General features: G+C 37.6%; 1 long non-coding RNA gene across 1 annotated transcript; it reads right to left on the minus strand.

Moving 5' to 3' along the window:
* Positions 1-9921: 9921 nt before the first annotated feature.
* LOC130594513 (uncharacterized) lies at positions 9922-22556 on the minus strand. The gene is made up of 3 exons (XR_008971103.1): positions 21309-22556; positions 11735-11881; positions 9922-10425 (listed from the first exon to the last, which is right to left on the minus strand). It is a non-coding gene; the product is annotated as an uncharacterized LOC130594513 (long non-coding RNA).
* Between the last annotated feature and the right edge of the window lie 584 nt (positions 22557-23140).

The following is a 23140-nucleotide window of genomic DNA, read 5'->3' on the forward strand; positions in this document are numbered from 1 at the left end:
AGACCTGACACCATAACCTTGGTATGAAATCGTACTTAGAGCTTGTGTTTCCAGTGTTTAATTGTGTTGTGCATATGTAATGTTACAGGCTTTCACTTCCAGTCAGTTGGGACCTCTGCATTACAAATTTCAACTTGCATCGTCTATCCAGCTTCATTCAGTACGTTTGTACACTTATGATTACATGAAACTTGGTAAACAATAAACAATTCTGTTGACAGGACAAAAAAAAGTGTAAAAATTGCTGTTGCACTCTTTCACTAGGTTGGGTCTGGATAAAGTAACTGAGGTTAAATGCAGTTTGAAGGTAGTAGGTAAGGCTGAACATAAAGAAAGGGTTAACTTGTTTGTGAAAGAAAAAAAAATGTTTCTCTGCCTCTCCCTTACTGGAATAGAAATCATATGATAAATCAAATACCCAGTCTTAATTTGATACTCTCCATTTTCTGAAGAGTCTGGCAATATTGTCTGGTGACATTTTCACATGTAACCTTTCAAGAGAAAACTTGGTAAGCTGAAAAGGGAATACAGTCCTTTTGAAGCTGCATTGGGCTCGGGTGCCAAGTCACTGTTCCAAAGTTCAAGGTGTATGTTGCTGAATCAGTCATTGCTAATACTGATATTTACAACATTAAGAGAGAGAAAGTACTGGAGGAAAGTCTTGAAGGTGCCAGACAGAGAGATGTCTATATTAAGACTTACGCTGAATCATTAACTTTTAGTTATTAACAAAACCAAACTAAGAATCTGTGTACTCAGCTGAGAATGTCATTGGTGGAGCTCTTCAGGCGTCAGAGACAACAGATGCCTGAAGTATGAAATGTTGAGATTTTTTTTTTTTTCTCCTACATTTGAGCTCTTCAGTTCAAAACTTACTCATAGGTGGTTACTAAATAAGCCATGGAATTTTTGATGTTTCCATCAGTGTAAGATCTATCGGAATTTCTGGGATTTGGGGTGACTTAGTGCTGCCTGTGTGCATTGAGAGGAGAGGATTTTTTTTTTTTTTTTTTTTTAAATTTCAAATCCACTAAGCGGAAACCATAATGTTCATTAATGCTGAACCCAAGCTGTGAAGTTCAGCAGAATATGGACTGAAGAAGATCACCACCTTAGTCATGGTACATCTGACCTGTAGCTGGAGAAGGCCAACTTCATTCTCCCTCTGTGAAAGTAAACACTACAGTCCATTGTGGTCTGGCAGACAAATCTTCTGCTGGAATTGGTCTATAAGGTATTGCCATCCAAGTTCCAGCTTTTTCCCTTCCCTCACCAGACATTCTACCTACTTCTTCCTTCTCCCTTCTGCAGCAGCCTTCTGGAGAAAATTAGGTCTAGCAGCAAGGATTTTCAGGGGAAATGAAAGCTGATTGGCGAAGAGAAGTATTGCTACTTATGTTGTGGAGGTGATTTTAAAGTGTTCATGAGATGATCAGTGTGCTGCCTTTGCCTTTATCTGGAGGCTGAAGGCTGATTGGACGGGTTAGAGCAGGAGAGCTGCTGCCTGGTGAGAGTGGATTTGACTGCTGTATGAAAGACAGCTGCTTGCTGGGAGAGGGGACATGGACTGCAGCTGGAGGCAGGAGGAGGGGGTATAGGTTACGGGGCTTTGTAAAGTGGAGATCCAACTCACATCTACCAAGTCTGCACATCTCTGCTTTGTATGATCACACAATGGCAAAAGAACAGCTGAAGAAGACTTCAAATGAGCGGAACAGCTCTATCTGAAACTTTATGCTGATCAATACAACACATTATTTGTTCCAGCACAGTGATTTCACCCAGATGGTACTTCCTCTTCCTGCTACAATGATTTATAATTTTTTTATAATGCTTGAGTAACTCTTATTTCATGGATTTCTAATAAAAGATCCTGTCATAATCATCTATACTTGGGGACAGTTTAGATTACTTCCAGAAAAGTCCTCCTTCACATGCTATTAAACAAAGATCTCTTTTTTTAAATCAAATATTAGTTATTGATCACCCTGCTCTTAGTGACATTTCCAAGGCACTAACATTAGAGAATGTCTACAAGAGGCAGATCAAGGTGCTGGGGAATCACTTTCTTTAGGATTCTGGTTGCCCAGTGTAGCCTACAGTGAAGACTATGAAGGGAGAGGGTAGGGCTGTGTGTTAGAAATCATAGGAATTGTCTACTGTCCTGGGTTCAGCAGTAGCAGTCATTTTTTCTCCTTCTTAATACCTGGTGCAGTGCTGTGTTTTTGACTTTCAGCCTGGGAACAGTGCTGATAACACCGATGTTTTTAGTTGGTGTTCAGTAATATTTAGTCTGACCAAGGACTTTCTGAGTCTCGTGCTCTGCCAGGGAGGAGGGGAAGCTGGGAGGAAGCAGAGACAGGACACCTGAGCCAAACTAGCCAAAGAGGTATTCCATACGACAGCACGTCATGCCCAGGATGTAGAACTGGGGGCAATTACCCAGAAGGGCTAGATCACTGCTGGGTGGGGCGAGTGTCGTGGTTTAAACATGACTGCTACTGCTGAACCCAGGACAGCGAGTTACCGGTCTGTGGGTGGTGAGCGGTTGTGTTCTCTTCCCTTGTTATTTCCCTTATCATTATTATTATTGGTGGTAGCAGCAGTGGTTTGTGTTATACCTTAGTTAAAGGACTGTTCTTATCTCAACCCGTGGGAGTTACATTCTTTCAATTCTCCTTCCCATCCCTCTGTGGGAGTGGGGGGAGGGAAGAAAGGTGGGGGAGAGTGGACAGCATGGTTCTGATTTATGGCCTGGGCTTAAAACACGACATCTACAAAGCATAAAAAAAAAAAAAAAAAAAAAAAAAGAAAAAGTGCTGGAGAACACTTCAAAGAAGAAAGAAGACCAGTTTCTGTGTCAGTCTCAGCCAGTGATTTTCAGCATCTTCAGTCATCATATCATTTCAGTAAATTAAGACACCTCTATGGTTAATCATTATAGTTGTTCACAAAGCAAGGAGTAATTTATGTGTCTGGCTAACGATGGTATCTCACAGGCTAAGAGGACCACTTCAATGAAGTGGCATTGTATCAACAAGCCGGGTACTGATTGCACAGGCAGAAAATGTTTGCGTCTTAGTGCATTTTTTCCTCTCTGAAGAAAAACATACATTCTGTCGCCTTCTTGTGTCATTCCGCTTCCTGTATTACTCCACTTCAAGATATTCTTTCTAGAACATGTCTTCAGTCCTTTCTCTGTACAACTAAACAGTAGTTTTAGTTAACCTACTGTATAACTAAACAGTAGGTTAGACAGTAGGTAAGTATATTGTAGTTTCAGGCACAGGAACTCCCCTCTAAAGAAATATTCAGAGCCACTGCAATAAAGAGGAAATAAAAAGATGAACCCTGCTGATTAGTCTCTTGCAGTATATCGCTGCTATTTAGCTGACAAATTAAATGGTGGACAGAAAATAGCACTACTACTATTACTATATATATATTAATATTACTATGGAGAAGGCAGCAGCAGTTGTTGCCCTCATCTGAACAGCAGCATTAGCTGGCACCAGCTAACGGGATCTCTACTGTCAAGAGCTGTCCGAGCCTTGAAAGAATCTATTCAGAGCAGAGAAGGAACAGAGGGACGTTACCCAGGTGAAGGATACAACGCCCTTACTTTCACTGTGCTTTTTCATCCCACCAGTAGAACAGCTTTGTCTGTGAATCTAGCTACAGCATGGAGGGAGTAGAAGAGAGAATGTGCACGTACACGTCTTGCAAAATTAATGCCACAGTGTTAAGTTCAACAGGAATCTAATTTTAATAGGAAAAAATACTATTTCCATGGAATCACTGTGTCTCTGGAACAAACTCCCCAGCAGGTACTTGTACCTACAGGACAAATGGCTAAGCTATGCCTAATTCTCAGAAAACTCTGATCCTATGCACACCACTGGCTGCAACCATGAAGTTACATAGGACTGCCAAAGTCATAAAGCTTGTAGCATGCTTCATAGTCCACATGGTCTTCACCAGAAAATAGCAACCTCAGAACATCTAATTGCAGAGCTCTAGCACGGACTGCTATTTTCTGATGAATACCAGAATCATTGGATTCTGAGGAAAGGCTGTAGTGAGCAGCACAGTACCCACACCAACACTTGGTTCTGAGATTACTTCACTTCTTCTTCCAAGAGACTGTTAAGAATAGAGAACAGAAGAGTTGCAGATTTTTTGCAGTCTTCAGTATCTGCTTTTTCTTTATCTACTTTTATCGCTGTTTTTCATTGATGAAGAACATACAAAATATTTTTAATTTAATTTAGGATTTGAAAATGCAGTTTGGCCTGTTCATTACAAGCAAAAGTTTATCTGGGAAAAGTGCCAGAAAACTTTCAAATAGTTTTAAGTAGTCTGAAATAACAGTTAGATAACCTTACTTCTGAGAAAAGGACGGTATTAGCCACCATAGAGGAACTTTTGTTTGTTTGGTTTCCCCTGTCAGAATATTAATCCTGAATTACAGATTTCAGCAGATGGAATTCTTTAGGGCTTATAATCAAATAGCTCATAATGAATTAGAGTTTACTGTTAGTCTTTGGAAATGATCTGATTATTTAATTCCAATCTGATATATCAATTGATAACAAATACCTATTTAGATAACAAACTATTTCAGTTATTATTCCCTCAGTAAGTGGACTCAACTTTCTCTTCAACCTAATACTGGTAATACCAGCTCAGTTTTAGTTTCCTGCTTGCTTTGTTTTCTTTTCCTAGAAAGATTGAATAATTTCTAAAACAAAATACCAAAATATTCAAGTAGTTTTTCTTTTTCCCCAGTAAGCAGCACAGACCATCTTGTTCGTGTATTAAGTGATCAAGGAGAAACCTTGTAATTAGTGTTTGGGTCTCTCACATGGTCCTGCTCATAGATCATATTAACAGGTCCCAGTGCGTCATCCCCCACAGCATACAGATTTATACCTGTTGAACAAGGCACACTCTGTGAATATATCAAAGAAATCACCTCCATAATGTGACTCTACCATGGTATTGGGCAACAATCTGTGTAACTTCACCTGGCAGGTAATAATTTGAATATGAAGGTGTTACTGGACTGCTTGAGCTTTTAATCCAGTTGGGACCTTGTCTCTAACAGTAGAGGAAGAAGCAGGGGAGCTGAGGTTATGTGGTTCCACCTTCAGTCCCTCTTGCTTCTACCTCCAGAGCGGTCTTCTGCTGAGCTGGCACCTATGATGCTTTCTATGCAAACAGTATTCAAAATAGGTTTTACTATAACTTTGTATAGAAGTTTCACAGTCAAGCAAGTGAATTCACCTCAAAGTCCTCTGACCCAGACTTATGTATGAAGTCCTTGTGAACTGATATATACAAAACATTGGTACTTTAAAAACTGCATATATTACTGTTACTGCCTTCCCCTGCAAAAGCTGTATATTCTCCTAACAGACAAAAGCAAGATCCATGACAAGTAAGCACTGGCACAGATTTTTAAGGATCAGTATTCTGCACCCAGCTGGAGACGTGCTGTGATTTATGTTTTCTGCACATCAGTTCTCCATTAGTAAAACATGGACAGTTGTAAACCTGCTAAAACGTAGCCTTAGTTCAGAAGTGATTTATCTCTAATTGTACATGATATTTAACCATCATTGTTAGTTTTTTTCTTCTTTTGTGGTGGGAAAGTGCGTACAGGAAATTGCATTTCCACCTCTCCAACTTTAACCTCTAAAAAGGGGCTGCATATTTGGACACAGCATGAATAAAATGAATCTTATTTTTCCGTATTTTGTGATGATGCTGCCATCTAGAGTGTAAAAGTAATACTGTGTCCAGAAACACCATCAGCAGTATTTAATTAATGGATTTTTTATTAACAGCAAGTATAATCATAATAATACATTTTCTCTATTTTGTTCCACTGCCGCCACCTAGAGTTATAAAACAAGTATATTATTTTTCTAACTAAAGCTATTTAATTAGTGGCTCTTTATATTTGTGGGTGATACCTTACTTTTCCACCATTTTCTCATTGCTTTGGCTTGTCTCTTTGTCCTGAATGTCAGTATAACCCAAGTACTGCATCTACTGTTCTGTTTTAAAAAATTAATGAAGTGGTTAAGCCAAATAATTAACCTTTTTAGGTTTTTAAAGGTCATCTTTAAATAAGAAAATATCTTAGGTGAGCCTAACATTTTTTTTGCTGGTTGCAGGACATCATTCATAATAAAAATTGGACTTAATATTCATGTGAGACCCCCTAATCAGAGTTAATAGGAAAAAAAAAAAGGCTGCCATTGTCATTAACAATGACAGAGAGCTGCTGTTACTCCTGTAAAAAACCCCAAGATTTTACAGAATCCTCTTTTTTTTTTTTTTTTTTTTTTTTTTTTGTGTGGCACAGAAAGCAACACACATGTCTTGGGGACTGTAAAACAATCAATAAAAGAAAATAATGAATAATAGGTTACCAAACCTGCAGTCACTGGTGCATGTGACCTCCTTGTATATTTGAAGGTTCAAAAGAAGTCTCCTTTGATGCCTAGTAGGTAACTACAGAAGTTCCTGGAAGAAATCCTAGGCATTCTTGTTCTTTTAGCCTATTTAATTTTTAGACAGCTTTGGATGACTGCACTGGAGGTAACAGCAACCCTCCAAGATCAAACATCCACCAACTCTTTACCTGGATTGTTCCTTCTTCTTTGCTGATGTAATCACTTTCATTATCCCTCTTCAGGTGGCCTCAACAGCTTACTTTGTTGGGAATCCTTAGCTTGTCATGTCTAGTGGAAACAGTAGCACTTTCTATATCTTTGTTTGACAGCTCTATTACAGTGCCTCAAAACTCAGGAATTTAATACATAGGCCTCCTCAATATCTCTAATGGCAAAATTCATGAAAAAAAAAAAAAACACCAAACCCTTTTCTTGGACTTTGATCACACAACTTTCTCTAGCTGGCTGTTCTTGGTTCCTAGTTCCTCTAGCTGTGCCCCTTGCCTTCTTTCACCTACCTATGAAGTAAAGCCAATGTCCTGGTTTTGTCTTTTCAAACTATCTTTATGAAAACTAGTCATAGCTCTTGTCACAATGGCTTCACCTTAATAGCAACATGAAAGTCACACATGCTTCTGTATATCCTCCAAATAGCTCACCCCAGGAAAACTGCTGCAGATAACACAGGTAGCCAAATCAAGCAAGGTTTTATTCTCAGGTTGGTGTCATTTGTCTTTATGATTGTAACATGGAAAATTTTGAATAATACATCCAATCTGTTCTGCAGTTTCTCAAAGAATGTCCTAGACATAAATGCATAGGTATTTACAGATTTAAGCAGAATCAAATGAGAAAGAAAGCTAAACAGGGGATATATGAAGCTCAGATACAGAGCTGGCAGAACAGAAACTACAATTTGATCTGTTATTGTCTACCAATCAAAGCTATTAACAGCATGTAGCGTAACAACAAAATATCTCACCTCTGCTTGTCTTCTCATTGTAGAAATAAAAGAATTAATAATGGCATGAAAGATATGTCTGGAGGAAAGAGCCACAAGAGTCCAACATGTATAAAGGATGAAGAGGGAATGGTCTGGGGATAGAAAGTGCCCCTGTGAAGCTGGAAGGAAGGACTCACAATTGGCAATGTCTGAGCATTGGGAGAGCACCCACAGTGTCTGACACAATGAAGGAAAGGGGTGCTTCAGGGCATTCCTGAAAATTTAATGGAATGGGAAAGTGGCAGATAGGACTTTGGCAAGCTAGATGGACAGATAGCAATTGCTTAGTGTAAGGAAAGGCCTAAAAAGCAGTCTCTTGAAGTATTCATCACCATGAATAGTGATTACTGGGGTTTTTTTTCAACAGTGAGCTTATTATTACTTGAGTAGATATCTGAATTTATTCAATAACTATTATTTTAACCACTTAGCTTTCTTTTGATGTTAAAGGTTCAGTACAATGGATTTTATATCAATGTGTTACCTTTTGCTAAAAGCACACAAAGAACAAAGTGCTTAAGAGATTTAAGAAAAGCGTTAGCATCCCGATCAGCAGACAAGGTCTACCCAATACACGATAGTTTGATTCTGCAGCCTGCTCTTCAATCCAAATTCACATGGGGATCCCTGTTGCATTGTTTCAAGTGCTATTTTCATCTCCTAATGTGATTCAGAATGGTTTACACTTAAGAGTTCCCATTCTGTTTACATTATTAAACAAGCACAGCTTTTTCTTTTGACAGTAAGTGGTCAGGCTCATAATGCCTCTAGTAATTATCTTCACTGAATACCAATATTTATTTTGAAATTTACATCCAGGAACTAATCAGGTACAAAATCCTGCTTTGAAAATATATTTAGAGTCTGAGAGAGAACTGCTCCCATGTGATCACAGCTTTGTCCTTGAGCTGTTTGGTCATATATGCATGTTTGCTCTTATACTGTAACATTTTTTTCCTGAGTGGTAGGCATTTGCATTATATAAGCAAGTCATACAAAGTGGAGAAAGGTAGTACAATTTATTAGAACAAATGCTATAAATGGGATAATGACAAGCTTTTCAGTGCATATCTCTGTCTTCAGGTTTGAAATAGACACAGCAAAATTTAAGCTGGGGTTTAATACAGTTATACTATCAGCTACTTCTTAGCTACACATGCTTCTTCTGTGGAGCCATTTTGAAATGTTTTACAGTTATCCTACATTTATGAGAACCAATTTATCCTACCTTTTAAGCTTTTGCTAACTCTGTTTTCTCTAGTTGTGCCAAGGTATGTATTTCTAAGGAATGCAATTCAATTCAAGTCTGTATCTGTTTGCTAACACTATAATTTGGAAAGAAGAATTTCTCAGTAGCTCTCAAAATATTCAGTCAGTTTACTGCAGCAATTTCTTTGGCCCCTTTATTCTTTTACCATAAACATTTGATCAGGTCAACCTCACATTATAGAGATTCATTAGCTGTGGTCTGAACCATAATGGTTGATGATCCAATCCAACTGTTTAGTATAAAGAAAAATTATTTTTGCCCAGTTACATTGTGGACCAAAGGAGCCTTTAAAAACCACTGTACAGCAAGGAAAAAAAAAAAAAACAACAACAAACCTGCCCCCCTGGGATTACTTCAGTACTTTATTCCATGACTGACTGTTGAAAAAGACACTGTTGACTGGAATGTGCTGAAATGTAGCCACTGAACTAAAGAATCACAATCATCCATCCTTTCTCCAGATCCATAAATGTTTAAACTGCAGCAGCCTCCAGAGAATGAACCAGTGCATGTGCTCCACTTGTCTTACCTGTGAGGCAGTGTAATACATAGGCTGAGCTTTAGGCAGAATGTTAGGCATCTGAAGAACTTCAAAGTGTGTACAGCTTTGGGATACACATCTCCAGTGTTAGATAGCAGCTACACGGAGCATCTGAGGAAATTCTGGTAAAGTCCCATTTTAAAAACAAATCCCTCTGTAAATCTCTTTCCACAATAAATAGATTATAAATTCCACCTAAGAATTTTCATCAAAGTAACAAGTCACAGCTTGTACCCCAGAGTTTACCAGAATTGCACATCTTTGGTCTTTACTGTTGAGATTGTTTCACAGAGAAGAGCAAATTTTAACAGCAGGCAGAATGTGTGTGTGGGGTCAGTATCCACATTCACTTTGAATAAACAGCTAGTTTCCAAAAGAAGGCCTTTCCTGGTTTATTGCAGTATTCAAAACTTTGGATTTTGAATTAAATGTCTCAATTTTACTATATAGGGTCTTAGTGTGTACAGGGCGACTTCCAGTTCCAATCTTCCAGCTATCTTGAGGTTTAAAAGAAGTAAAAAAAAAACAACAAAAAAAAACAACCCCAAAACAGAATGGAGTTTTTCCTATCTAGCAAAAAATAGTCAGTCAACTCCAACTCCAGGTATAGGCAAACTCTTTTAATTTATTCATAAATCCAGTCTAAAAAATCTAAAACATTAGCTGTAGAACTGTATCATGCTGGTCTCCCTTAATAGTTCTGGCAAGATGAAAGCAGAATTTTGTACACCACTTCCAGCAAGCCCATAATTTACCCTCATATTGCAGGACTAAATTACAGAGACCAGGAAATGCATATATTTATCAAATAGCATTAATGTTAATTTTTATTGTTTGGCCACTGCTTTATTTCTAAAGCAGGCCACTAACAGACTTGTGGTTGTCCAAGCATTATTACATATTCCAGCAATAGCCAGGAATGCAAAGTATCAGTCTGGAAAGCTAACTACCATCTAAAAGCAATGGTTGGTAGATATAGTACAACCCTCAAATTTCTTCCTCTATTAAATTAAATAGATGGTGCTACTTTTCCCTATTGCCCATTTCTTTTTTTTTTTTTGTGTGTGTCTGATTTCATCAAAACAAAGCTGAATTTGCAAAATCACAGCGATTTCCATGGCAACAGATAGTGATGTTATGATGCCCACTGTGGGAGCAAACAAAACAAGTGAACAAACTGTCAGGATAAGGAAGAAGTAGGAGCACTTTATAACCATAAAGATGCATTTCTAAAATCACTGCTGTTTGATACTATATCCATTTCATAGCCCTCCATGACCACTTTTCTCCCCCCAGCCATAATTCTTTACAGAAATTAAGACCATGAGTTAAAGGGATGATCTAATACACAGTAAAGTCAATGGAAAGTCTGACACCGTTTTCTTGGGAACTGGACTGGACAAGAGAGCAGGCCACTGTGAGTGTGATGTAGGTAAGCGTTATTATTCTTGTTTAAAGGGGGTATAAAATAACTTGCTGCCATGACATTAATCTAGCAGCATGTACTAGACCTTTGAAAGATTTATCACAGGACTGTTAAATGACAGAATTCTTGTCCTATTTTTTACTAAATTGTAATCTAACATTCTACTTACTCCAGATTTGCATCTGCCCAATAGGATGAATTATACTTAGAAACTGAGTTTCTATTTACTTTAGCAGAGACAATCCTTTTCAGTATTATTACAGGGTCAAATTTAAAATTTCATTTTAAGTTCAAAATCAAACCAGTGGAGTTCAAAAAAATTAGGATAGACACAACAACAAAAAAGAGGGAAAAATGAATTCTGCTTCATTATATTAGCAAGTTGACTATAATGTTATTTCTAGAAATATAAATATTACTTATATACAAATATGTATTAAATATATATATATCAGTTCTGCTGCCACTGAAGCCAATGGAGATTTTGTTTCAATTATCCACACTGTCAGGTTTATATTTTAAAAAAACATTTTATTATAAAGAGATATATATTTTAAAAGTGCCCCTTTGATAAATGGCAGCAGCAGAATGGGATCTTTGAAAAAGGTCTTTGAAGCATGCAGTTTTATAAGCTCAGTGCCTTCAGAAGCTTCTAAAGTAGTTATAGACAAATGGAGACAGCTAAGGCTTTGCACGCTTTCTTCAAACATAAGTGAGTGACTAACATAAAATTCTAGTGGCCATTAAAACTTCAAAGGAGAAGTATGACCTGAATATTACTTGTCATAGTACAGGATTTGTTACTGGAAGATCTGATCAACTTTTTAAATTATAGTATCTCTACCAAATACCAGGATCATAAATTAAATTATTCTGCCTTAAATAATATTTAATACCTGAGATTTCAGTTATGATACCAGTGAAAGCAAGCTCTAGCTGTATGGTCATAGGATGCTGGCTCCCCCTCCTTGCTTCCAGCTACATCTTGTCTCTATCTCGCTAAAGCTGCTGTCCTCATAATTTATTCTACCTTCTTCCTGCCTCTCACGTTATCTGCCCAGAAGGCCTTTCCTTCTGCTGCAGGCAATAAAACTGTCCTCTATTCTTGCAAATTCCTCTTCACAACTTGGTTTTCCCCCCAATATTTCTTGAGCTATGACCAAACTTTCTAGCCGTCCTACAATCATACAAATACTTACGACAATCAATCAAGAAGATAAGAAGTCGCTGTTAACAATTCATCTATTGGTTATCTATCCCCATCAGAATTGTGGCAACTGTTTGTGTGAATAGATAAGCCTTTGAAAAAATCTAGTGAACTACTAGTCTTGAATATATTTATTATCCCATTCTTTGCCTGCTCGATGTCATCTGTTCTCAGGTCCTATTGTATCTCTCTTAGATGAAACCATTCAGAAACAACTAGAGAATTTGAATGACTGACCTTTATATATAGAGAGAAGGAAGACAATTGGGTCTTTTTCTTTAGGTCTCAGAACTAATATAACTTTTTATAGATCCTCTGCTTATGGATGAAAAAATATTACCTGTATTTTATCCTATCTTGGGCTTTTGAGCTAACTGTTGTGAAGTTATTTGGACAACTTATTTGTAAGCATAGGGTTGGATAATTGAGTCCAAAAGTTATTGCTTACTACATATCCAGAAATACAAAACAACAACAACAAAAAGAAATATGGGAATGCTTATTACTCATCTGGATTGACCATTTAGATTGACCAGTCACAGGGAGTGGAAATATCAAACAAAATGTACAGTGATTGCTATTGAGGGTGATACTTGGTAGAAAACAATCTAGAAACCACTGCACAGCCAAAACGAACTTCTACAGAATCTGCATACTTTCACATTTTTCATTGTTTAGAAAAATTACATGACCTATGGTTTTAGCTGGGCTAGAGTTAATTTTCTTCATAGTAGCAAGTATGCAGCTGTCTTTTGTATTTGTGCTGGAAACAGAGTTGACACTTCAGGGATGTTTTAGTTACTGCTGAGCAGTGGCTCACAGAATCAAGGCCTTTTCTGCTTCTTACCCCACCCCAACAATGAGGAGGCTGGGGGGGGGGGGAGTGGCACAAGTTTTTGGGAGGGGACACAGCCAGGATGGCTGACCCTGACTGACCCAAGGGATATTCCACACTGTATGATGTTATGCTCAGTATTTAAATCAGGGGGAAAGGGGGTATGCTCAGAGCATCAGAGCAATGTCATTTTGTCTTCCCAAGTAACTGTTATACATAGAATCATAGAATCATAGAATGGTTAGGGTTGGAAAGGACCTTAAGATCCTCTAGTTCCAACCCCCTGCCATGGGCAGGGACACCACACACTAAAACATGTCACATGATGGAGCCCTGCTGTCCTGGAGATGGCTGAACACCTGCCTTACCATGGGAAGTGGTGAATTAATTACTCGCTTTGCTTTGCATGTGCACACAGCTTTCACTTTATTTATTAAGCTGCCTTTATCTCAACTCAGTTTTCTCACTTTCACCCGTCCAATTCTCTCCCCTGTCCCACTGGGGGGCAGTAGGTGAGCAGCTCTGTGATACTTAATTGGCAGCTGGGGTTAAACTATGAAAGTTGCATAAACTGTTTTAGAGAAATCTCTTAGGAAGCCGAAAATACAGGATACATAAGTGGTTTTGAAGAAGAATTTAAGGCTTGTTTTTGCAGATTTTTGTTCCATTATTGTAGGAAGCTGTCAAGGTCAGCAGAGGGCTGAAAAAAGTTTTGAAATCTGCAATTCCCAGAAAATGTAAACAGTCTTTAGAAAAATATATGACCCTTCTCTCTTCAAATGAATTCTTAGCCATGCCCATTAGATGTAAGAAGCCTTTTAGCTTGCCAGAATTATCTGCAGGAAAGTCAGTCATAGTTCTTCTAGCTACCATCAATGATAAATGGACGTATTTCTCTTATTGCTTTAGTTAGGAAGGTTCTCTATAATTAGAATTCAAATGCAGGTGCAATGGCATGAGTCCCCAAAGCTGATAATGAGTAGAAAAAAATAGTTGAGATGAAACACTCAGAATACCAAGCTTTTCCACTATTGTTTTAATATATATTGATCACAGCAGAAAGATGACCGAATTCAATAAGATGTAATGTAAAGTGAGCATTAATTATGTTAAACATGTAATGAAATAGTATTATAACTTTGAAATACTGTTTAAAATTGTACAATGTGTAAGTCCTGGTTATTACAGTGACATGAAATAGTCCTTAAAACCAAGCTGCAAGATTCATGTCCATTAATCCAAAACCGCCAGAACACAAATAATACTCGGTAAAGAACTGAGTCACTGAACTCACATTCTTAGCAGATTTTTTTTTCTTTTTTTTTAAGGGAAAAAAAAACAAAGAAACAGCAACCAACCAAACAAACAAAAACAAGACCCCACCAAAATTCATGTTGGCAATTCCAGGAGACAAAAGCAACAACTAGCAGCTTAGGGAAGCAACTACAAGTAATCTCTGAAAAGTACTTTTATGGGACAAAATACGACGAAGTCAACCCCTGTGACTAAGTTGTCTGAGTGTTCCTAAGTGAGAGGTGGGAAAGGACTCCATAATCAAGGAGGATTTCTTGCCTTTGTAACTGTATTTTCAATTTTGCAGTCAAGAAGTTTACCATTTCCAGTGCTAGAACTTCTGCATAAATTTAGATAAAACTGGCAATCATGGAAACTGTTCCTCTAGAAGAAACCACAAATCTCTAAAAATTAATCAGAAGTGAGCTTAATCGCCCTTATTGTATTCTGCTATTCTGCCAAGATGTAGTTTCATGGCTCTTATTTACAAATGTCATTTTCAATGCAAACCTGCTATAGTGAATATAAATCAGTGGTCTAGTAAAAAGAATACAGCAACCAAATGGATGACAGGTTGACTGTCCTAAGTTACATAAAGACAGCAAGGCTGTCTTTAAACTTTTTAAAAGTTTCTTTAACTTTTTAAAAGAAAAGTTAGCAAAAATACCCTAATAAATTACTGAGGATGAAGAGAATTTTGCATGTAATGGAAACTCTTGCTATTGCTCAACTGGATTTGTTTTATGAAAGTGCAGCTGTACGTACACATATGAATTATAAATTAGTTTACAGCATTTTCACAATTCCTCCATGATGACATATTTGGAGCAACCTTCAGACTAGTCCAGCACCAAGTGCTAAGAACATAAAAATTGCCATTCTAGACTAAATCAAAGGTGTTTTCTGTAGTACTTCTGATAGTGGCCAACAGCAAAAGTTTAGAGAATAGTGAGGATAGGGCCAATACAAAGGCAAATTCCCCTCAGAATGGTGATTGGTTATCTCTAAAAAAACACTTGGGGAATCGGAAGACAAAGGAAATGTACACTCCGCTTATTCACCAAATGTAGGCTCAAAAGAAGGTACTAATATCCATGCAATTGGGTGATTATACACTTACATTAAAGGTAGTAAAATGCCAATACTAAACTCACGAAAACAAATCAACAGCCAGTAACAGTAAACTTTTGCAGAACAGGCTTTTAAATTATTAATTCTTCAAGGTGTCTGTTTTCCTGGCAACAAGATTTCTGTCATGCTTTTTTGGTTTTATTGTTCTACAGATTGCTCCCAGGGCCTGATCTCCTGAAAGCTTTTTCCTGAATGTTGGCTATAGAGCTGGGAGCACAGAAGTGAGAAGTATTCCAATCTTCAAGAATTAGCTACAGGCTTACTCCCAAATTCCAGTTACCTCTCTGGATATTGGAGGATCATAGGAATTGCTATAGAGTAACCTCTGAACTTTTCCTTCCCCTCTGCCTTCTCCAGTTACCACAGTACACTGCCCAGTAGCATGTTTCATTGAATGTCCTGAACAGGCACTTGCCAAATCTGTGTCTATCTCAGGGAATAAGTGCACTGAAATTTTATGGAACAGGTAACATATCTCCAAACTATGGTTTTCCAAAGGATCTCCAAAGAGAAAAATCAAGGGACACCACCTGTTCTCTGGGCCGCAGATTCATCCAATCTGTGGCCCTTTACACCTCCTTCCTTCTCAACATAAGAACCCAAGAAGAGGAGAAATAGAAATAGGAGAAATAGAGAGAAACATTTCATTGGCAGCATCTCTTTATGAGAAACAAGAATTTTTGATCTTATGAATGTAATACATCCTAAATTAATGAGTTATTAGGAATCAACTATTGGTTTCAAGTGTCTACTGAGAGTTACTGCTTTAATAACAATAGCAAAACTTCATTTAAAAAAAAAATCTAGGAATAACTGTGTTATTTCTATCATTCCCCACTTGATACACCTATTTATGTCCTTCTTCTCATGCCTGAAGAACAAGAAGAACCTCCACAAATCTCTGTAATTAAAGAAATTTTCTATGGAGATAAGTACTTTCAGATACACAGACTTACCTTCCTTTCTTTCAGTATTTTTTTCAAACATTTCAGCATTCATTTAGCAAAAATATATAGACACGTATCATGGGTGTTATATTTATATATGCATGCACATATAGAGACACAAATTCATAGTTACGTAAACATACATACATGTAAATATACATACATATAGATAGTATACAGAGATTGCTTGAGATGCTTGCTTGGGCTATGCACAGTAGCTTGTGTTGATGTATAATGAAGCACCACTAGACAGAACAGTCACTTGTGGCAGGTAGCTAAGAAATTTCAATAAAGTAAACTCTCAGTATTATCAAAATTATACATTTGGGGCTGTTAGCATGGCCTAGAAAAAGATGAGGACAGGCTCATCTCATTAAATGAGAAGAAATAGTGGAATTAGCTTGAATCTAATTATAAGCCACACTATCTAATGTAAAAACATGACTGTTTTTTCACTCCCATTCATTTTGGCTAGTAATTAGTTTTGGCCTCTAAAATGCCACCCTTTAATCATCCAAACACAGATGTGATTTGCCGTGCAATTTAATCTTGCTTTAATGAAGAACTAATGGACGCATCGCAAATTACTTTCCCTGTTGGAGAAAAATTCTATTTCCTGCTTTTCAAAAGATCAAGAGTATCTTGTGATAATAGCCCAAGCGGCCCTGGCAGCCTCGTCGCACAGAGCAAACAAGCTCTTTTACTCAACTCCCAATTCAATGGAGAAAAAGAGGCTACAATTAGCAACAAAGCAGGGGAAACGCGGCATTACAGCCGAATCACTTTCTGCAGCTCAACCCCCAGCAACCACTGCCTTGTTAGAGCCAGGTCTAAAGTGTCAGGAGCGAACAATGTGCTGTGATAAATTACTCTCTTCAAACAGCTGCACTGCTAATTTTCAATTATACACACAAATGGCTCTCAGATTGGAAGAAAATGGAGTGCATGGGGAGAACAGTAGTAGATTTCTATGTTTGTTTGGTGGTGAGTGTGGAGGCGGGAGAGTGACATCCTGAAAAGAAAGCTGTAGCATGTGGAGTTGGTATTTCAACACCAGATGATAAACCCTCCCAAATCTTACAGAACCTTGTGGCTTCCTTTTCACATCTCTGCTAGGCTGATGGAGAGAAAGACACAGAACCAGTTAGATCCATTTTTAGAGTAAAAAGTGTTGACTATTGGCAACATCAGTAGCTTTGGCAGCAGGTGCAAAAACAGCTGAACAACTTGAAGACGCGACTTCAGATCCCAGAAAAACTGATTCCTTTTTCTCAGCTTTTCAACAGAAAAGCAGTGAATTCCAAGTACTTCTTTAAATGGGAGATGTGCTGAAGTACGCATGTCCTAAAGTAACTCATGATTCTGTGTGAACACTGATTGTATGACGTGTTTGGTGGCAGCACCAGTTTCCCCACGATGAAGGTAAAACTCATTGCCATACAATCAACTACTGTACCACATCCTGATGCTGTTGGATTCAGATGACAAATTCTATAAAATCTGAGAAAAGGTGGTAGTGCAAATCATTAGGAGTTTTGTCTAGCTCACAATTCCTATTTGTAAGCAATTGGGATAAAAAGGCAATATGAAGGTAAAATTAGGATTATTGTAAACAAAATGTGGCTCAGCTTCAATAAATTACAAAGAACTGACAGTGAATCAAGGCCAGGCTGGATGGGGCTTTGAGAAACCTGGTCTAGTGGAAGGTGTCCTTGCCTGTGGAAATGGGGTTGGAACTAGAGGATCTTTAAGGTCTCTTCCAAACCTAAACCATTCTATGATTCTATGATTTGTTTTTTCTTGCCTTAAAAACCTTCAGAGCCCCATTGAAGTTAACAGGTATATCTGAATGTGGCACAATATAATAACATATTCATTGATGCTTCATTGCTATTTGTTTACTAATAAATGGGAAAGGAGTAACACAACTCTACAAAATCAACCAGCTTGCACTGTGGCAGAGCAATCAGTTCAGTACAAGTTTTGCAAAAAAACGAGAAATGTGGCTGGTTTTCCTTGCATTGTTTTGCTTGACCTTAATTTTGATAAATGACAGCACTGGGGGGTGGGAGCGGAGGAACAGCTGATTTATAATTTTTTTAACTATCCAAATGGAGAGAACTCTTAAAACCAGCTTTCTTTAAGATTTGATACTCAGATACTGTGATTTGATTGTTGCTATCATATATAATGTCCAGAAAGTAAACATTTCAAATCCTTTCACAATCTTGGGCAATTTTTACATTTTCATAAAGCTAGACAGAAAAAGAAAGCTTGTTTGCTGGTGGAAGTAGGTAATCTACAATTTGAAAATGGCAGTACATTACCTAAACCAATTACAAGATTCCTGAAGTTCTTTATTTGTAGTGCTATGTTGGCTAGTCACCAAAAATGGCTACTGAGCACAGCCCTCACACAAGCACAGGAGGGAGAGGAACCCAGTGTGTACAGAGAAATGTGCAAAGGTAGATTCTCAACAACTGTAAGTTACTGTAGTTCCTTTGTGTTCATTATGAAGCAAAAGCAATGTGATTTACATCCTTTAAAGTTCTGGTTCATAGTATTTTCTCTTTGCACACCTTCATTAGGTTCATACTAACCCTAAATTCAGAGTGGATTTTGGAACAGATTGTATGGTAATTGCAGTCCACAGTATCCCTGAGACAGTTAAATGTGACATATGCTATTAAAATGTTTACAGGAAGGGCTGGCAAAGTCATCGGATTTGTTTTATAAATAGCTATCATTTCAAATGAAATGGGCCAAAAAAATCTAGTTGATTTTAATACTTTCCAGCCTAGCTTTTTTTTCTACTTCCAATAAATGCTAACATTGTGTCTCCTAATTATAAAGTGCATTACCATACAAAAAGGATTATTTTTAAATTTAAAAATGCCAGTCACAATTTAAAATTACTTTTCTCAAAAAATGGCTCCTCAGAGAAGCTAAAGAGAGAAGAGAAAGTAAGGGGGGGGGGAATTGGAATGAGATGGGGGAGAGAGAGAGGATGCAATATTGAATTGTAACAAGACACTTTTATTTTTTTGCTGAAGTGGGATTTCACTCCTTCTAGTTTATAATCGTTACAGAAATTTAAACCTCAAACCATTTCAGTCCAAGCTTATACTAAGCTTGTTAGTGGTTTCTGATGCTGCATATGATAGTGCTACAGCATTACCATAAATCAGCAGAATTAACTATGATCTTCAGAAGCATGCCTGAAAGTGGGTGACAGAAGTCTGCAATTTGGTGCTCTGAATATTATGATAACATTCTATATTAAATGTTTATAATCTACTTAGAGCTGAGCTTCAAGTATATTTTATATTTGTGCTGTTCCCAATATTAGAAATCATGAGCTATTACGGTTTTCCATGCCTAGGTTGTTTGTAATATCCACAATTAAAGAAAATATAAAGACATAAGGTGAGCAAGTTTGTTTTCCTACCAATGCAACGTTATTAATATTAAGAAGTTAAAGTTTACCTACAGGTTTGAAAATTTAAATGCACCTTGCAATAAATATACCTTAGTCCTTTCCATTCATATATAAAATAATCTACAGCACTGACCGGATTTCAGAAACTCCATCCTAATACAATTTACAAACTCCGTGCTGGTGTCGGAGATACAGACTCAATTTTCCTTCCAGTCTGCGTAAAAGTAACATATCTAAATTATTTATCTAAGAGTAAATAATGATGATGATTTCCAGAGAATAAAATCACAAACTTAACAGTTTTGATAGCTGGTACAGAAATCAAGGTTGCCACATTGCACAAAGAAATGATCCTAAACAAGCATGATCCAAAATTTTAAAAAAATAGCACTGCCTGTATTAGGTGGGGAATCCCATTTCTTCCCTGTTCCCATTTCTATCCTTCCAACTTAAGGATAAAGAATTGAAGTAGGTAGTATTCTGCATAAATATATAACTGCAATTGGCTACAGGAGAACAGGAGTAGATGTGCTTTTATGAGTACATCTATTGATGAATACAATAGTCCCACTGCATAAACAGTCTTGAGAGACAACGAACTATATCCTCACTAACAATATATCCCTGTGCATCCTAGTACCTACAAAATTCAACCTGCAAAAGTAGGTTGAATTTGTACTAGCTGGTAATCTAACTTCCAAATAATTCTGAGCATGGGCTAGAAAACAATGCTGGTTTTCTTGTTGAAAATTATAGTTAAGAGCAGTTTACTTCAGAATTAGACTACCAGGAACATGAACTAAGTAGGTGAACCTGCATTTTTTTAATTTTTTTCTTTTCCTGAAAGGACCACATTCAAACAAACATCAGCAGGCTGAACTTGCTGTGCAAGTTATCAGACATGCAAGGTGGGATGAGGACACCTGACAAATTTTATTGTGTAACAAGATGATTTAATTCTGATTTTAGAGAAGTTTTATAATTAATGACAAGAAAAGCAGAAGCTAACAACTCCTTCACTGTTTCTGCACCATCTTTAGGCCCCAAATTGGCTACCATCTACAGAGAAAATGGCAAACAGTGCCAAAACACTATCTCTATAGCATATAACTAGATGATCATAAAGTCCTTTCCAACCCTAACTATTCTATGATTCTATCTTCTCATGTGTGCCTGGATTATTACCACCCTGTCCTCATACTCTTACACACAGCTCACAAGGTAGGTGACTAGACGAAAGGAGAATAAGCAGTATGTCATACTTGGGGCTGCTCTTAAAGGTTGCTCTTTCAGAGCACTGTAGGGCGGCAACCAGGAGGCTCACTGACTCAAGTAAGCACATTCAGTTAGCTTGCACTGAACTATTCCATATGCAGAAGGCTTTTGATGATCTCAGAAATGACCTTACATTGCTGCTGGAAAGACACAAAGAACAAGACAACATATTTTTTTAAATATGGAAAAATGGGAATCAAAGGAAAATACATCAGAAAATTGAAAAGCAGTATTCAATGTCTTGGGTGGATGGCTGCTGAAAAGGAAATGATCTTCTCCAAAGATTGCTTCACAGTTTCTAACAAGGCACTAAGACCTATTGCTCTGCTGTGTAAATGCTGGTTGTGCAAGCCAGAGCTGCCTGGAGACAGCCTAGCCAGCTTTTCAGTCTGTCTCAATCCTCTTGTTCTTTCACACAGGCACAACCCACTCTTGACTCTAACAGTTGTGAAATTTTGTCTAAACTTTGCGACTTACGGTATTAAATATAAGCCAAAATAAATCCATGTATCTGTCTGGTCCATGAATCTTCAAGATGAATTATGCTTGAAAATAGGGACAAAATGATACAGAAACATCTGTGGATGAAGTTTTCACACATACGTATCATAAAGTGAAAAGGCACTGTGTGCCTCCTCCATCCTTACACAAGTAGGGCTTGTAAGCAGTGTATTTCATATTTTGTCTACTCAATATACTCTTTTCTCTCCCAGCCCAGATTTCCTGCCTCTGCCATACAGTCTCCAATTGAAAATGCATTACAGACACCTATGACTTCTCCCCAGATAGTCTGGCTTTTCTCTTTCTAGAGCCATACACTAAAAAATCATGTTGATTTTGCTGTGGTTCAGTACCATTACAATTAGCAAATGAGCTTGAAGGTGCAGCTTTGCCACTGTTTAGAATGAGCTACAGCAATGAAGAAACAACTGCACCCCATAATAAAACCATGGCAGGTAAAAGACAAGAAAATGCAACATGTTCTTTCATTACTTTAGTTTCCATTTAGACTATTTTGAAGGCTCCTTACATTGGTTTTACTCAGAAGAAACTGAAGTGTAGATGAACACTCCAGCAAGTTGGTTTGCTGTAAGTTTTATTAGAGCTTTTAAGTTTCTTTAAGCTGCAGCATTTTCCAGGTGAAGGACGAAAGCAGGGATTTACCCTCACAACATCCACTGAAGTTTTTTTTGTGCTAGTATGAAGACTACAAATTAGCATTTTGTGATGTTCCTGAAATTAGAAGCACCATGAACTAACCATTTTATGATATTTGTGCTTTGCTTCATAATGCATTCTCCACAGATGAATCAAAGGGCCAAATGCAATTGCTGTTGCGAGATAATAAAGCATGAAGTGGAGTGTTTGGAATTAAATTTACATAAGACGAAAGATGGTGAGAAAGTTTATGATGACAGCAACAATAGGTGAGCATACTGTGGTGCTGGCTTCTCAGAAACTGCCAAACAAAATACCGCATCATAAGCATGAATAATTAAAGCAGTATCTGCGGATTCAATCAATTTAAAAAGGAAGAAGAAAAGTTTTCCAATATTTTTCTGAGATTTATGATGAGAGCTATGCCTAGGACCTATATCAGAATTATTTCCTCCAGATAGTCTCATAATACTGTTTAACTTGCTGGGTTTTTGTTTGCCTCTCTCTTACGGATGTGTTTTATAGTTAGCAGAAGGGCTGTTGGATTAACCTAGGCAGAATCCTGCACAATGCTTCTGGATTTGGGTGAACCAAAAATGAAAGTAGCCTTTCATTTTCCACCTTTCTACTCTGTAAGTTAAACAGCCTTGTGTTCCTGACCCTGCTCTACAGCTCGACAAAGTCACTGGAAGGAGCTAGCTCCTACCTTGCAGAATACAGTCATTGCAATTGCATCATAATACGATACAGGGATTTCTGCCTGTCCCATTGCCCAACACTCTGTGAGCCTCCAGAGTGAAAAAGCACACAGTAATAAATAGTATCATTCACATTTCCAAAATACCTCACAGACACTAATAAATTAGTATCCCTCTTACTTTCTATCTAACCCTGCTAGGACCTGGGGGAAACTGAGGCATGGAGAAATGAAAATGTTTCAATACCAGCTTTTGTTTTCTGGAACACATGAGGCTTCTAGTTTCACGGAATTTTACATGTCTGCAGTTTTAAGCTGAAATTATTTTCAAGGCATGTGTATACTCAGGCCTTTTAAGGGCATGGCTGGTTAGGCACTGAAAGTTAGACATTCCTTCCAAAAACAGATGACACCACACTCCCTACTACCCCTGCCTGGTGTCACATGCCACTTT

The sequence above is a fragment of the Pezoporus wallicus genome, unplaced genomic scaffold (genome assembly GCF_028554395.1).
Source record: "Pezoporus wallicus isolate ANWC-B61680 ecotype Strahan unplaced genomic scaffold, APGP_CSIRO_Pwel_v1 contig_6897, whole genome shotgun sequence".
NCBI lineage: Eukaryota > Metazoa > Chordata > Aves > Psittaciformes > Psittacidae > Pezoporus > Pezoporus wallicus.